The sequence below is a fragment of the Ruditapes philippinarum genome, unplaced genomic scaffold (genome assembly GCF_026571515.1).
Source record: "Ruditapes philippinarum isolate M1 unplaced genomic scaffold, ASM2657151v2 ctg6440_1_1_1_1, whole genome shotgun sequence".
Lineage (NCBI taxonomy): Eukaryota > Metazoa > Mollusca > Bivalvia > Venerida > Veneridae > Ruditapes > Ruditapes philippinarum.
Genome location: NW_026866036.1, coordinates 19,977 through 36,083, shown reverse-complemented (window position 1 = coordinate 36,083; position 16,107 = coordinate 19,977).

Here is a 16,107-nt window from a genome sequence, read left to right as displayed (position 1 = left end):
TTTTAACCCAAGGGATTTTATTTGAACAAACATGGTAGACACTCACTAGAAGATGTTTCATGCTTAATATCTAAACTCTATCTATTTGGTTTTTTTTTCAAAGAAAATATTTTAAAAAATTTCTTTCGGTTGCCATGGCAACCAGAGTTCTGCATAGAATGGAATTCTTTGAACAACTTTGTTAAGGCTTCACACAAGGAACATCCCTGTGAAGTTTCATTATGATCTGCCTTATGGTTTCAGAGGAGACGTCGTTTTAAAAGTGTGAACGGACAACGGACGACGTACGACGTACGACGGACGACAGACGACGAACGAAGAGTGATCCTAATAGCTCACCCTGAGCATATGCTCAGGTGAGCTTAAAACAACAGCTCTCGCTAAAAATTCTCATTTCTTGTGCGCATGCGTAAAGGTTAGCGTAACCGAATTCAAAAATTAAAAGAATGAGGCCCGTCAACGTGTTACAGGTCAAATGAAGTTATTAGTATGAAGTTGAATAATGATATGAATGATTGAAAAAGAGACGAGTATTCTAGCAAAGACCCTGTGACAATCTGATAATGTTGATATTGAGAAATTGAAATCAATCTATAAATACCCTTAATATTTTATCATTCTCACATAAGTATGAGAAGCAAATGATTTTAAATAAAGTAGTGTCTCTGGTCGGAAGATCTCAGGCATAAACTTAAGCACTGACAAGTGGAGGAGCCAGGGGAAACATTTATAATGATAAAAGTGTTGTTTTGGAAGGGAAGAATACAAGTTTCATTCTAAAACGTTGCAAATGGTCTGTTTAGCTGTCTACCAGAATAAATTTTTGTATTTGTTTCGCTTGAGATTCGTTCCCTTCTCATTAATGACTGCATAGAAGAGGTTTCGGAGGCGCCATATGTAGTTAACCCGTTAAATGTTGCATTTACTTATGTTAGCATAGTAATCCGCCTTTAGTCTTAAACTGCCGACATATAAAAGTACACGTTAAATGTTGCATATACTTATGTTAGCATAGTAACCCGCCTTTAGTCTTAAACTGCCGACATATAAAAGTACAAATTTTGCTATGAATGCCATGACTTAATTTGACACGTAAGAGGAAGTAGACAAAGCCAAAAAGAAAAGAGCTAAAATACCATTTATTCAACTATAATGTGATGTTAAACGATATATAAGTGGAACTGGTGATAAATGATTGAAGACTTTCTTCTATTTCATCTTTTTTATTGTTGGACATACAAAAACGAGCCTACAAACAAAATACAAAGGAATCAAAAATAATTGATTTACAAAATAATAAAATTTCACATTTCATCCAGTTCATCAACGGAAAAGAATATGACATTACAAATATATAAGTTCTTACCAGGATTAGCATACAAGAACTTTCAATAAACGATGTTCAAGTTTACTATTAAGAAACAACTAATATTACAACTATACTGTTAAGTATGTTATCAGTTATTCGTACTATGTGGAATTGGCGAAGAGAAATATTTTACTTACGCAAGAAGAGGTTTCGCGTGGATTTTAGGGTCATGCACGTGATATTTTAGTGAACACTAAGTCTTTCATACAACCTTTCAACTTATAGTGACTTCTCTTACGAAACAGACTATACAATAATATTACCACAATTAGGCAAACAAACGACGACACAACAGCAATATAAGGCAAATACCAACCAAATACAGCATGACACGGAGGATACAATATACCAGTGATAAACAGAAAACGATAAACAGGTTACATAATTAGGATTGGATATAACATCCCTGATATCATGTACAATGCGACTTTATACGGCCTCCACACGGCACAAACAACGCTGATATGGCGATAAATAGAAAGAAATGGAATCCCTAAAGAAAGTCCAGTGGGGCAAAATTGAAAATGTTGCAGGTTCGATGTGACTGAGCTTGTTCACGGGCGGTACTTGGAAGTACAAGTGTAATGGTAAAAATTTTGAATTGATAAGCATACACAGATAAGTTCATATGGCGGTTATCATGGACATGTAAGTGTCATTCCATGAACAACAGCGTAAAGTCCCAAAAGTGTATTTGCGCTAAACGTGAAAACAGTGGGCGGAACTAAGCATTATGAGTAGTATAGGGGTCTCTTTGGCATCACGACTGCGCATGCGCGACGCCATATTGGATTCTATTTTAAGAATGACATCATCGTTCTAATTTAAGAATGTGATCATTCGTCTATTTTTATAAATTTATTTTTAATCTCCCGGAAGTATACGGAGCTGACTCGTATACACGATCTTAGGGCTTGAATCGCGGACATTGAGGGTCAGGTCCTCGGCCCTAGACGGAGAGATAATTACCATTATGACAGATAAAAGAAATGTTTGTAAATAGATACGTACTTAACATTTTAATTTATAAAAAATAGTTTTTTAATAGGTTCAAAATAATATTGATACAAATATAACTCGTTTACTTACCTACATTTAGTAAGGAAATGACTGTCATAGCGTAACGTTCTTGTAGACTGCGCATGATCTATTTTTAGTGCGGTATTTCACAACCACCAGGAGCTATTTCATCAGCCCCACGCGGGTGTCAATGAAAGAAAAAGGCATTAAGTACAGTCGCCGCTCAGTCTAGATTCACAATACCTAGCGGCACTATGTTGAACAAAAACCCTTTTATCCTTCGTTACTAAATATAACTTTTTATTAATCACAAAAGAATCTATTATCCTTTCAAACGCAGCGACCGTCAAGAACAGTCGCCACTTAGTCTAGATTTACAATACCTAGCGGAACTATGTTGAACAAAAACCCTTTATCCTTCGTTACTAAATATAGCTTTTCATTAATCACAAAAGATTAATAGAATTGACGGACCTTTTCTCTTCGCATGCATTCACAAATTTACGCTTTATATATCGTACCCCCTTAATTAGGTTCCTTTCAAGTGCATACTACGGTCAACTGATTGCATATTTTAAACACGGTTGCCCTTAACAACTTGTCAAATTTTGTGATTTTTATGAACACTTCAAATTCCCGTTTGTTTTTTTTTACGAAAATTGATTTTGAATGAATACACTTATGTATACGAAAGTTGTAAACTGATTTTGAATGAATAACTTATGTATAAGAAAGTTGTAAACTGATTTTAAATGAAATTTATAATACATTTAAGCTATAAACCGGTTTTTTTATCGTTTGGGCAACCGTTTACGCTCAAAATTTTCGAGATAAAGTCGTTATAAGATAGAATAAACCGAAAGCTTTCGTTTTGACCCGGGGTTCTCGATTCGATTTTCAGCCGTTTTTGAGTTATGACGCAAGAGCGATTTTAAACCCTAAATTGCGAAAGTCAATAAAAACGTTAGAACTTTTTACCAATCGATCCGTCTCGTCGCGCTAATTAAGAAAATATATAGTTTTATGGGTTTATCTTTTACCGTTTTCGAGTAATTCGAGTTTAAAGTCACCGGAAGTGACGTCACGGAAATTTCAAAATCGATTTTTTCCGTTATTTCTTGACCGAATATACTCTTGTTTGGTATCGTTGGAAAGCATTTTACCACACCTGTTACCGGACCCTATTCAAAAAGCCATTGGACCGGAACTGAAATCACTGAAGCGTAAAAACGTGTTTTCTGTACCACGTCCGGACCGAACTAAGGCGTGTTTGGTATCAAACGAAATGTCTTAAGCCGCTCTTTATGAATACTGACTAAAAATCACTAGTGCATAAACGCTCTATTTCTATTAAACATTCTTCATTGAAAATACTGTACTTGAAATATAAACTGAACTTACTGCGTTAATGATGTTAACTCTATGACGTTCAATCACCAAATGACTGAAGTTACCACTGCCATACATCATACGCATGCGTTGATCTAAATTTAGAAATGACATTGTCCAATCTAAAAGCAGTTTCTCTTTTCTTACGGACTAATGTAACCAATCAGACAAAAGAATTATTTGACCAATGATTTTGATCACGTGACTATAAATAACATAAATAGATGAATAACGTCATGCCAAATATAGCAGCCAATCAGATTTTAATACGTGTGTATATAAATGAATACTTATCAGCGTATTGGCATAAGCAAGAAGAACGCCACTGACTGTACATCCTTCAACCAAAACATGGAATACTACGAAAGTAGACTTAAAACGTTCGATACGTATCCAAAACAATTACTCCCAAATAAGTACGAACTGGCAAGCGCGGGATTATACTACAGTGGGAAATCAGACTTGTGCGAGTGTTTCAGATGTCACATAAAATTAAGCGCCTGGGATAGATCGGACATCGCATTGAGAGAACATCACAAGTGGTCACCCAATTGCGAATATATTAAAATAGTAGGCGCTCCTCAACAAAAACCACCCCCAATAGGCGGATTTGGCGCGTTTGTATCAACAACTAGGTCAACACCTTGCGGTTTTGGAGGATTCGGTGGTTTAAGTTCAACGACATCTACTGTATCAAATTAGACGAAAAAAAATGTTGACATTCGTTTGTATAAGCATAACATTGATAGTGTACTACTGTATTGTAACATATCTTTTGTGTTTCTTTGTAAGAATATGTTTATCTGCGTATATTTTATCAATAAACATGTATGACTGGAAACAGGATTTGTCTTTTATTAATCTCCTGCTCCTTCACCACCACCACCACCACCTTCACCACCACCACCACCACCTCCACCACCGCCACCACCACCGCCACCGCCACCACCACCACCTCCACCACCGCCACCACAACCAACACCACCACCACCGCAACCACCACCACCTTCACCACCACTGCCACCTTCACCACCACCACCACCACCTCCACCACCACCACCACCGCCACCACAACCATCACCACCACCACCACCACCACCCAACCACCACAACTTCCACCACCACCACTACAACAACCATCAACCACCACCACCACCACCACCATCTCACCATCACCTACACCAACAACAACAACAACACTTCACTCTAACGTAAGAAGGGTGACTAACCAGTATAAGAACGAATACTTCAGTGTACTTCTGTCTTTTTTTTTAATAATGAATCAATGTCCAATTTGTCAACAACTTTTCTCAAGACGCGATGCCATGTTGAGACATCATCGTAACCTGCACGAGACTGACAAAATTGTAAGAGATAACCATCCATCACCACAAATAACCCCTGGGTCAGAAAAGATGACGTTTCAGCATCCGTTTTCGATGGTCGTCTCCGGGCCTAGCGGTAGCGGAAAAACTGAATGGACAAAAACATTGCTTTTATCCGATATAGTAAGTCCGCCACCGGAGCGCATCATTTGGTGTTACGGTCAATGGCAGATTCTATACGACGAACTTCAGCGTAGAATACCCGGGATAGAATTTGTACATGGCATTCCCGACTACTTGAATAGTCCAGAGTATATTGACGGGCGTAAAAGGAACTTGATCGTTTTTGACGATTTGATGACAGAGGCCAAATGTGACCAGAGAATTGCCGATCTTTTTACCAAAGGCAGTCACCACAGGAACATATCTATTGTGTATCTGACTCAAAATTTATTTCCTCAAGGAAAAGCCTGCAGAGATATCGCGTTGAATACGCAGTACCTAGTATTATTCAATAACCCTATTGACAGACAGCAGGTGGCTACGTTAGCGAGGAGAATATATCCTTCCTCCTATAACATCTTTATGAAACGCTTCGAACGAGCGACATCGAGACCTCACGGTTATTTAGTGGTAGACTTGAAATCCTCTACTCCAGAACATGACCTTTTGGGGCCAAAAAACTTTTTTAAAAGTAAAAGGTGGGAAAAAGAAAAGCCGGGGGAATGATTCGAAAATGAAAATTAGTGAAGAAAAACCCTTGTTTTGAAAAATTTTTAAAATAAATAAATTGTTGATGATTAATTATGAGGAGGAGGGGGTGGAATAAAGGTCGGGACGAGGGAAAATTTTGGGAATAAAAAAAAAGTCTTTTTTGGGGACCCCCTGGTCGATAAAAAAACTAAAAAAGAACGCAAACGTAAATAACATATGGATAAAATTTAAAAAAGCCTTTAGGGCAGTTTTGAAAAGAAAAAATTTTAAAGAGGGGCAAACATTTACTTTAGATAAAAAATTTTGCTTTTAAATGGGCTTATCCGACTGCAATGATTTTTGGGCCCCACTTTTAGAAAGAAGATAGAAAAAATTTTCCAGTTTTTGTTTTAAATTTTACGCATTACAAGGGCCCCCTCTCCCAAAAATTCTCCAGTCAGCGAAGAAACTTAGACATCAGCACGACATGACAATTGAAGAATCTATCCGACAAGCCGTTAAACTTAGAAAAGACCTGTTTGAGACGTTATGGCCCAATCACGACATCAAGGATTGTAATGGTGAGAATAATAAAGATGATGACGATGAAGATCACTTATTAGATGAAGAATAAAAATACCGTAAGAATGATCTTTGCTCCTTTACTTTCAAAACACAACATGGGTTCCATAGAGGTGTACGATCATACACAACAAAAATGGGTGCCGTATATAGATGACTCAGAGAAATGGTATCAGCATTTTTAAAGATTTGAGAGACGGTTACGTGACACCCGATCATAGAGGCCGTTACATTATCGGTAGCGGTAATTCGCGTAGAAGGCTCGTGACACTAGAAACGAAACTCAAAGAAACGGAGAAAAAGCTTAAAGAAACGGAAGAGAAGCTTCAAAATGCACAACGCCCTGTGGTCAATATGGTTAGCCCCGTGACACAAGCGGTTTGAAATGGCAAAGTCGGAAGTTAAACGATTACGTGATTCCAATATAGAAAAGTCGGCGCCTAAGAGGCGTAAAACGGATATTGACTGGACTCGGTTCACTTTCTAAAATGGATAATTACCAGCTAGAAAATATATTGAAAAGATACTAGTACCTAGTGACAGTGTGTGCGGCTGTTGAAATTCATAAACAAAAAGGAAGATTTGTGATTTCAAATACAGACACGAGTGAAGGATCTGGAAAATATTAGGTCGTGGACCAGACAAGTCTTTTTAATTCATTGAGTAAACGACCCAGTCAGTATACTGTTCACTTTGAGGAATTGTTGCAAAGAGCCTTACTGGATGAATTGCAGTCAAATACAGGATTCAAATTCGAAAATATGCGGACTATATTGTGTATATTACATCATGTATAGAAACATAAAAGACCTTTTAACACAATTTGATGTACAATGCAGGAAATTGAATGACGATTTTATTCGATTTTATTTTAGTTTCATGTATAATGAATGTAAAGGTAACCCAATAAAAGGTTGTAAAGAAAAATATTGCCTTGTTATGTATAATGATACCATGTAAATGTAATTGATTGATACGCTTAAAATATAAAGAAGACAAATACTACTTCAAGTCAAATATGTTTATTTTCTATATGGTAACATATATAATTACAAAGTTATATATCATTTTACATAATGGGCTTTTATATATGTCGTTTTCAGTTTAAACTGTTCTCTTTCAAGATAGAGCTTCTTTTCTCCAACACACTGTGAATATGATCAATAACTTTAGAAATTTGTTGTCCATTTTCGTGAACGAATTCTTTCATATTTGTATCGGATACAGGCATTGAATATAAAAAATGGGGGTGTGTATACTTTACATGAACCAGTATATGTACAGGTAACAATCCATTCTTCTGTCCTATTTTTTTGCGCGTGGATACCATACATTAAACAGTTCATTCATTCTATGTAAACACTTGCGTTGAAAATCGACCTCTATACAGTCATACACCCGGAAAGGAACACCCATACTTATTGCCAACATTGACAATGAACTAGGTACCGCGTTATTTAAAAAATAACTTTTCAGTTCTGTCCGAGTATTAAGTTCCATAGTAGTTTTTGAGCTTAATGTCATAAATGCTTGTTCCATTTGGTCGACTTGACACAAGTCTGTAGGTGTATATTCAGTCCCGAAATCATCATAGTCCATCTTGACGGTTAGAATTCTAAAGACAGAATGAGAAAAATCTTAGATTCTGTATTTCTTTATACATGAAGGTTTCTCCTGATTGGTCAGTTTATTCAAGCATTTGATTGCAAGTTATTTTTAGCTTATGACTTCATGACCTATGAATAGAAAATTATTGAAATCGATTCATGCATAAGTGAATTATAGTAAGTTCAATATAAAAATATATATATTTTTACGCATGAGTGATTTTGACTTCCAGTATGAACTTTATTATCAACAGTGTTTGAATGAACTCGTCAAGACCTTCAATTTGATACCAAGATGGATAAAATCGACCCATAAATAAGAACACCACAGTCGTTTGAATATTTTTGAACAATGTAGTGCAATAACGCATTATCTAACATTGGTGGTTAAAATACACTAAGTCTATATCTGTAATATCTCAGTAACTCATAATAATAGACCCATAAACCTATACATTTTTTGAATTTACTCGTAGAGATCTTTTTAACGGTATATAAATTAAAGGGTTTTGTAAACTTTGAAAATTTGGGTTTAAAAATCGCTGTTACGTAATAACTCTGTAACAGTTGAAAATCGAATCGATAATGTGGGGTGTAAATTAAAGGTATTGAACTGTTCTTTCAATTGGTAGTCAACAATTAAAAATCATATCGTATTTGGTTGCTCTAGTAACCAAAATATTTTTTTTTCACGCATGAGTGATTTCACATCCGGTTTGATCGCGTGACTAAAATGTACTCGTCAAGACCTTCAATTTGATACCAAACATAACTATGTTTCGTTCATAAACGAAAAAGTTATGCGCGTGTTTCCGCATGAGTGATTTTGTCTGCCATATTGAAACTCTCCTATCTCAGAAACAGTAAAAGATAGATCCATATAATAATACATTTTCTGTATCTACTCGCAGAGATCTTTCAAACGGCATATAAATCTAAGGGTTTTATGAACTTTAAAAAAATGGTTTAAAAACCTCGTTCTTCAATTTTATTGGCTAATCAAAAATAGCAATACCGGTTTAAACCTGTCGTAACTGGACCGTTTAACGATAGGCTATAGTAACTTGTCATAAATAGTTTGATAGGCAAGGAGTAAAGACTGGGGGTAAGCTTATTTTAGTTATTTTAATGATTTTTACGCATGAGTGATTTTAATTTCGATTTTAGTCCGTATTCATAAAGAGCGGCTTAAGACATTTCGTTTGATACCAAACACGCCTTAGTTCGGTCCGGACGTGGTACAGAAAACACGTTTTTACGCTTCAGTGATTTCAGTTCCGGTCCAATGGCTTTTTGAATAGCGTCAGGTAACAGGTGTGGTAAAATGCTTTCCAACGATACCAAACAAGAGTATATTCGGTCAAGAAATAACGGAAAAAATCGATTTTGAAATTTCCGTGACGTCACTTCCGGTGACTTTAAACTCGAATTACTCGAAAACGGTAAAAGATAAACCCATAAAACTATATATTTTCTTAATTAGCGCGACGAGACGGATCGATTGGTAAAAAGTTCTAACGTTTTTATTGACTTTCGCAATTTAGGGTTTAAAATCGCTCTTGCGTCATAACTCAAAAACGGCTGAAAATCGAATCGAGAACCCCGGGTCAAAACGAAAGCTTTCGGTTTATTCTATCTTATAACGACTTTATCTCGAAAATTTTGAGCGTAAACGGTTGCCCAAACGATAAAAAAACCGGTTTATAGCTTAAATGTATTATAAATTTCATTTAAAATCAGTTTACAACTTTCTTATACATAAGTTATTCATTCAAAATCAGTTTACAACTTTCGTATACATAACAGGGCTCATCCTGAAGGGCGATTCAGGCGAAAACTTCGCCGTGTATATTTCCATTTCGCTCTCCCAATTGATCAAAGAGAAGTCAACATCGCCGATAAAATCTTAATTCCCAAAGGGTAATTACTTGGCGATGTAAAGAGCAGAGATTGTATCCGCCCATATGACGACTGCTAATTATCATTATCCAATCAGAGCGTCGCTTTATACTACCCTTCTACCTGTACGCAAAGCGATAGACAGCCTACTCTAAACAGTAAATAACGAGAGCATCGGCCCGAAACGGGTATAATTGTGTGACAGTTACAGGATTTGGCGATAATTATAGATTGTTTTTTTCCCGATCATCTAAACACGTGCAAATCTTCCCTAATTGATATACATGCGGTGTTTAACCTGAGTAAAGGCGATGTGCAATGCGTTTTTCACGGTTATCACAAAACTGTTAGTCAATTAAAAATAATCAATTTCATTAATGATCAGCGACCGGATTAAAAATTAATCATAGTTTTGAATGATTTCAGTCCGTTAAAATCAATTAAAAAATTGTTATGTCGCTCACGTCATGGCTACAGGGCGAAATGCCCAAATCTTGCAGTAAAAGAAAGTTACTGATTCTGATACGGGTCTGTCTAAACGTACACGGTTGAGCAAAGCGTACATCGTACACGGTTGAGAGAGAACCGCCTTTCTAATAGTGGGCTCGGTTTAACCTTTGGTAACTTACAATTTAACGATGATACACCTACACGAAAATTTAAGAATGCTAATTCGCAAAAATCTTACGATTGGTATGTTATAGACAGTGTGAGTATTTGGCATTGTCATCTTTGTAGAAATGCCAAATTTGACACAGCTTACGCACGTGGGCACGACATCCCGGAAAAAACTACGAATCATGATCGGCATGTTACAAATCGGTCGTATATCATGTGTACATGTATGAAAGAAGTGTTCTTATTGTTTCAATATATATATTTGTTTTAATGTCATAAATATGACGCTCAGTTAAAGATTTATCAATATTGAACGTTTCAAAAAGCATTATTTATAAAGATATTACCGCGTATAACATTTCATGAAAATAAAGGGAGGTAATTAGAAATTTATTTTCTATAATTTCTCAGTCAAATTTTTCAATAAGAAATGAATGTATATGATTTTAGTGATCAAATATAATGTGCACAAATGTTTGCAGTACATATTTTTCATATTCTTCGATGTTTGAAAATTGTTTATATAAGCATAATTATATGCAAATAAAAGTGACATTACAATATACAAGATAGCAACATACATGCATACAAGAAATGTAATCAGAACAGCTAGGATAGTCAGATTTTATTAATCAATATCCAATGAAACTTTATCTTCTATTAAAAGTGAAGAAAGTAAAAATATAAAATTAATCTGGGACATAAGATAAGTTATGTTCCAGAATTAATTTATTCATCACATTTTTTCTTACACATTACTGTATTATTCATCAATTTTCGTAAAAAAAAACAAACGGGAATTTGAAGTGTTCATAAAAATCACAAAATTTGACAAGTTGTTAAGGGCAACCGTGTTTAAAATATGCAATCAGTTGACCGTAGTATGCACTTGAAAGGAACCTAATTAAGGGGGTACGATATATAAAGCGTAAATTTGTGAATGCATGCGAAGAGAAAAGGTCCGTCAATTCTATTAATCTTTTGTGATTAATGAAAAGCTATATTTAGTAACGAAGGATAAAGGGTTTTTGTTCAACATAGTTCCGCTAGGTATTGTAAATCTAGACTAAGTGGCGACTGTTCTTGACGGTCGCTGCGTTTGAAAGGATAATAGATTCTTTTGTGATTAATAAAAAGTTATATTTAGTAACGAAGGATAAAAGGGTTTTTGTTCAACATAGTGCCGCTAGGTATTGTGAATCTAGACTGAGCGGCGACTGTACTTAATGCCTTTTTCTTTCATTGACACCCGCGTGGGGCTGATGAAATAGCTCCTGGTGGTTGTGAAATACCGCACTAAAAATAGATCATGCGCAGTCTACAAGAACGTTACGCTATGACAGTCATTTCCTTACTAAATGTAGGTAAGTAAACGAGTTATATTTGTATCAATATTATTTTGAACCTAAACTATTTTTTATAAATTAAAATGTTAAAATGTTAAGTTTGTTTGTTTGTTTCATTTTACGCCTTTTTCCAACAGTATTTCAGTCATATAGGCGGGTAGTTTCCTAACCATCGTTCCTGGAGAGTTACACCAGTACTAAACTACCTTCCTCCGCGCTAAACTACCAAAGCATCTCCCGGGGATCGAACCCACGCCAGAGAGGTAATTGGATTAGAAGTCATCGACTCTAACCCCTCGACCACGGAGGCGGTTAAGTACGTATCTATTTACAAACATTTCTTTTATCTGTCATAATGGTAATTATCTCTCCGTCTAGGGCCGAGGACCTGACCCTCAATGTCCGCGATTCAAGCCCTAAATCGTGTATACGAGTCAGCTCCGTATACTTCCGGGAGATTAAAAATAGAACGATAATGTCATTCTAAAAATAGACGGATGATCACATTCTCAAAATAGAACGATGATGTCATTCTAAAAATAGAATCCAATATGACGCCGCGCATGCGCAGTCGTGACGCCAAACCGGCGCCTATACTACTATTATGAAATTTTGAAAGAGGATCAGAGGTTATGAAGTCTGCATATCACAGATAAGCTGTCAAAGACCTTTATGCTACACATAGTCTGATATAGGAATTCAACTTTGTTGACATGTTTATAAGATGATCCGCAATGTTTGCTAGATAAAAGTTAGTATCGTGTCCACTTGATAATATGTAACACGATTTTTAAAGATTCTTGTTTTGCTTTACTCGTACATACATTTATCCTTGGTAAAAACGAAACTTTATTTCAGTCAAGCCTAGATTATTTTTACGAATGGAAGCTTTATATATATTGTTGAAAGACTAAAGTCATTGCTTTGGTATCAATAAATAAAGTACATAAATAACCATGTTGTTGAGGAAGTGAAAGATTATGAATATTTAGATGTATAAATATAATATTTTCTGCTTCAGGTATAGTCTGATTTAAATGACCTGTGCATTATGAATACATTATAGCACTGATTTTATTGACATGTACATTATGAATACATTATAGCACTGATTTTATTGACCTGTGCATTATGAATACATTATAGCACTCATTTAAATTTTCGATCCAGCTTCGACTATGTCCGCATAGTTTACGATTATTAATATGGAATATATAACTAGTGTCTATCACAAGGTGAAGATCCTCGTCACATCCGCAATACACAGTCGGTTAAGTAATTGTCTTATATAATTATGAGAGGTCTGTGGTTCGATCCCTTCCGCTACCATTGTTTTAGACCTATTCTTCATTTTTAGAAGTATATTTAAATGAAAGCGGCCAAGTGCTTGCAAAATTGTGTACACGGATATGAAACAAGTTAGAAACGCTGATTTGTCTCGTTTTGTATTGTATTTAACGGCATTGAAATTACATCTATTGATTTTAAACCGAATTAATTGTAAAAATCAATTCTGAAAAAAGAAGAGTATATAGACTTTAGAAAAATGGATGCAAAACATATTAAAAAGCAAGAATAACAACATATAAAACAATTGTCGCAGTTTACTCTAAGTATAGAGGAAGGATGCTGCTAAAGGTTCTGGGCTTGTGGGGTGCTGCAAAAATACAGAGACATGCTCTCAGAAAATATTTATTATCAAACAATATTAAGTCTGGCTCGCGCCATGAAAATCTTCAGTATAAGTGCGCATGCGTGAAAGTACTTAGTAATTAGGATTAAGGTCCGTACCAGTGGTTAGTACATACTTGTTAAGAGTGAACGAATAAAAGTAGATCTATGAATGGATCAAATATAGGGAAAAGGACAAAAATGACTTCACAAGATAAATACAGTAACAGATACAACAGACATGACACGGACATGTACATAATGTAATCTACGGTATACAATACGGGACATACATTGACAAACATCGTATAACATTAACACATCAATATGACCCTGCGACACAATCATTGACATTAATTATAGATAAATAATAATAATAAAAAAACATTGACATACGCGGTCTTTATTGATCTTAACCAAATAAATACTGCGTACACCAAAAATTTGTCATACATCTATGGTGGCTGATTTGATACACCTTGCGCGTTGCGTTGTCGATAGCGTAACTATATCGTCGCTAACGAAACGCGCCAAACGGCGCGTTGTCGCACTGACGGCTTGTCGTCCTGAAATTCCGACGAACTCCGTGAAAGTTATCACAAGAACTCCTGACATGTTATCATAAGAACTCCATCCTTCGTGTAATAGTTTCTCCGACCGACCGACCTGTTAATTTAAATCTATTGAGAATATTTAAGTTTTTATTTTCTTTAAAAACAGCATTTATTTTTCATCATGTGGTATGAAAAGAAATATGAGTGAGGGTAGCCACGAGTGCAACATGGTAATTTTCATACCACCAAAATTTTTCTGTTTATTATAGATCTATACACTTTTCTTTTGATATTACAATTTGAAAAAGTTCCACTTAAATGTTGGTGTATTGGTTCAAGAATTTGGAAAAAGGAGTCCGGGAAACACCGGTGAATATACGGAAAATATGTTTCACTGCAGTGAAAAAATAATTTCTAGAGTGAAAATAAGGAAACCAAGAAACACATTTTATTTTATCAATATTCCTCAATATTTCATTTATAAGTAGATTTACATAGTAAATTTACAGAGGATATTTGTTTGTTTTGCATATAAGCTTGAAATGGCTACGCTACTCCTGAAAATAGAATATCTGTTGTTCACGAATGAAATATATTTCAATCGTATATGTAAAACAAATAAATTTTCTTTTTAATTCATTCTTTTTACGTGATTTCAAGTATTTTTACTGCCTTTGCTGCGTAACGTCGCGCATTCTACTTTGATCACATCATGACGTCGCATCATCAATTTTGAAATCAGCCGTGTCACGACAAAACAAACATAATGGGTTTGCGACCAGCATCCGCGCAGTCTGATCAGTATCCATGTTGTTCGCTATCAATTTCTCGACTTGTAAAAGGGTTGGTAAGCGAACAGCATGGATCCTGATCAGACTGCGCGGATGCACAGGCTGGTCTTGATCAATGCTGGTCGCAAACCCATTATGTTGGTTTTGTCATGACACGGCTCAAATATTGTTCAATTTTGTTACATTTTTAACATGATGTATGATCACATCTTTTCTGAAAGAAGCAAAATTTAGTTTGACGTCATTAAATTTATTATTGCCTGTAATTCCATCTAGTTATGATATTCTTTTCATCCGCATTCAGATTTAGTCCGGCTACAGTGAAAATTATATTTTACAAATTTCACTAGATGTTTATCAGAATATAATCACAGTAAAACACTGGAAAGCATGAAATAAATTCATTTCTTTGTTTTATATTCATTTATTCGTTAATTTTCATTTGAATAAATATTTTTATTCATATTGACTAATAATAATTGTATCAAAAAAGAACAAAAAGACAAATTAAGGTTAATTTCCCTCTGACAAGTTATAATAATTTTACCGAAGGTGAAGCAAATGGCAAAATTAGGGTCGAATTGACTTGAGTACAGTTTGATATGAATTACAGTCAACCCGGCCCCAAGTTAACCCGGCCCCAAGTCAACCCGGCCTCAAAATTGGTCAACCCGGCCCCAAAATTGGTCAATCCGGCCCCACGGTATTTTTATTTGGTCAATGCGGCCCCAAAATTGGTCAACCCGGCCCAAAAATTGGTCATTCCGGCCCCAAAATATATATTTTCAAAGAAAACTATTCAGGTCATTTTGTTGTATGATGGAATAAAAATGATTTATTATTAATTGAATATTAATAACAATAGTAAAAAAACATGAACTGGCATAAAAGTGTCGGTAAATTTAATTGCGCCAATTAAGACATTAATACGCAATAGTGATGATGAATAATTATAAAACATCAACAATTATATGTACATCAACATTATTTCAGATGTGCTAATCAAACAGTTTAAAGCAATCAATTAACAAAAAAGGTATACAACTGTGAAAAACAAATCCTTTAAATAAGTTGGTAGTATCTTTCATGTTTATATTCGATCACTAATTTAAATCCGTGATTGTGGATATATTGTGCTCGACAGACAGGAGGCAGTGACCTGCGATACCTGTGATAGATGGCAGCATCTCTATAATTAATCTTACTTAAAACTGTTAATGGGAACACTTTAGTGTGCTTTTGG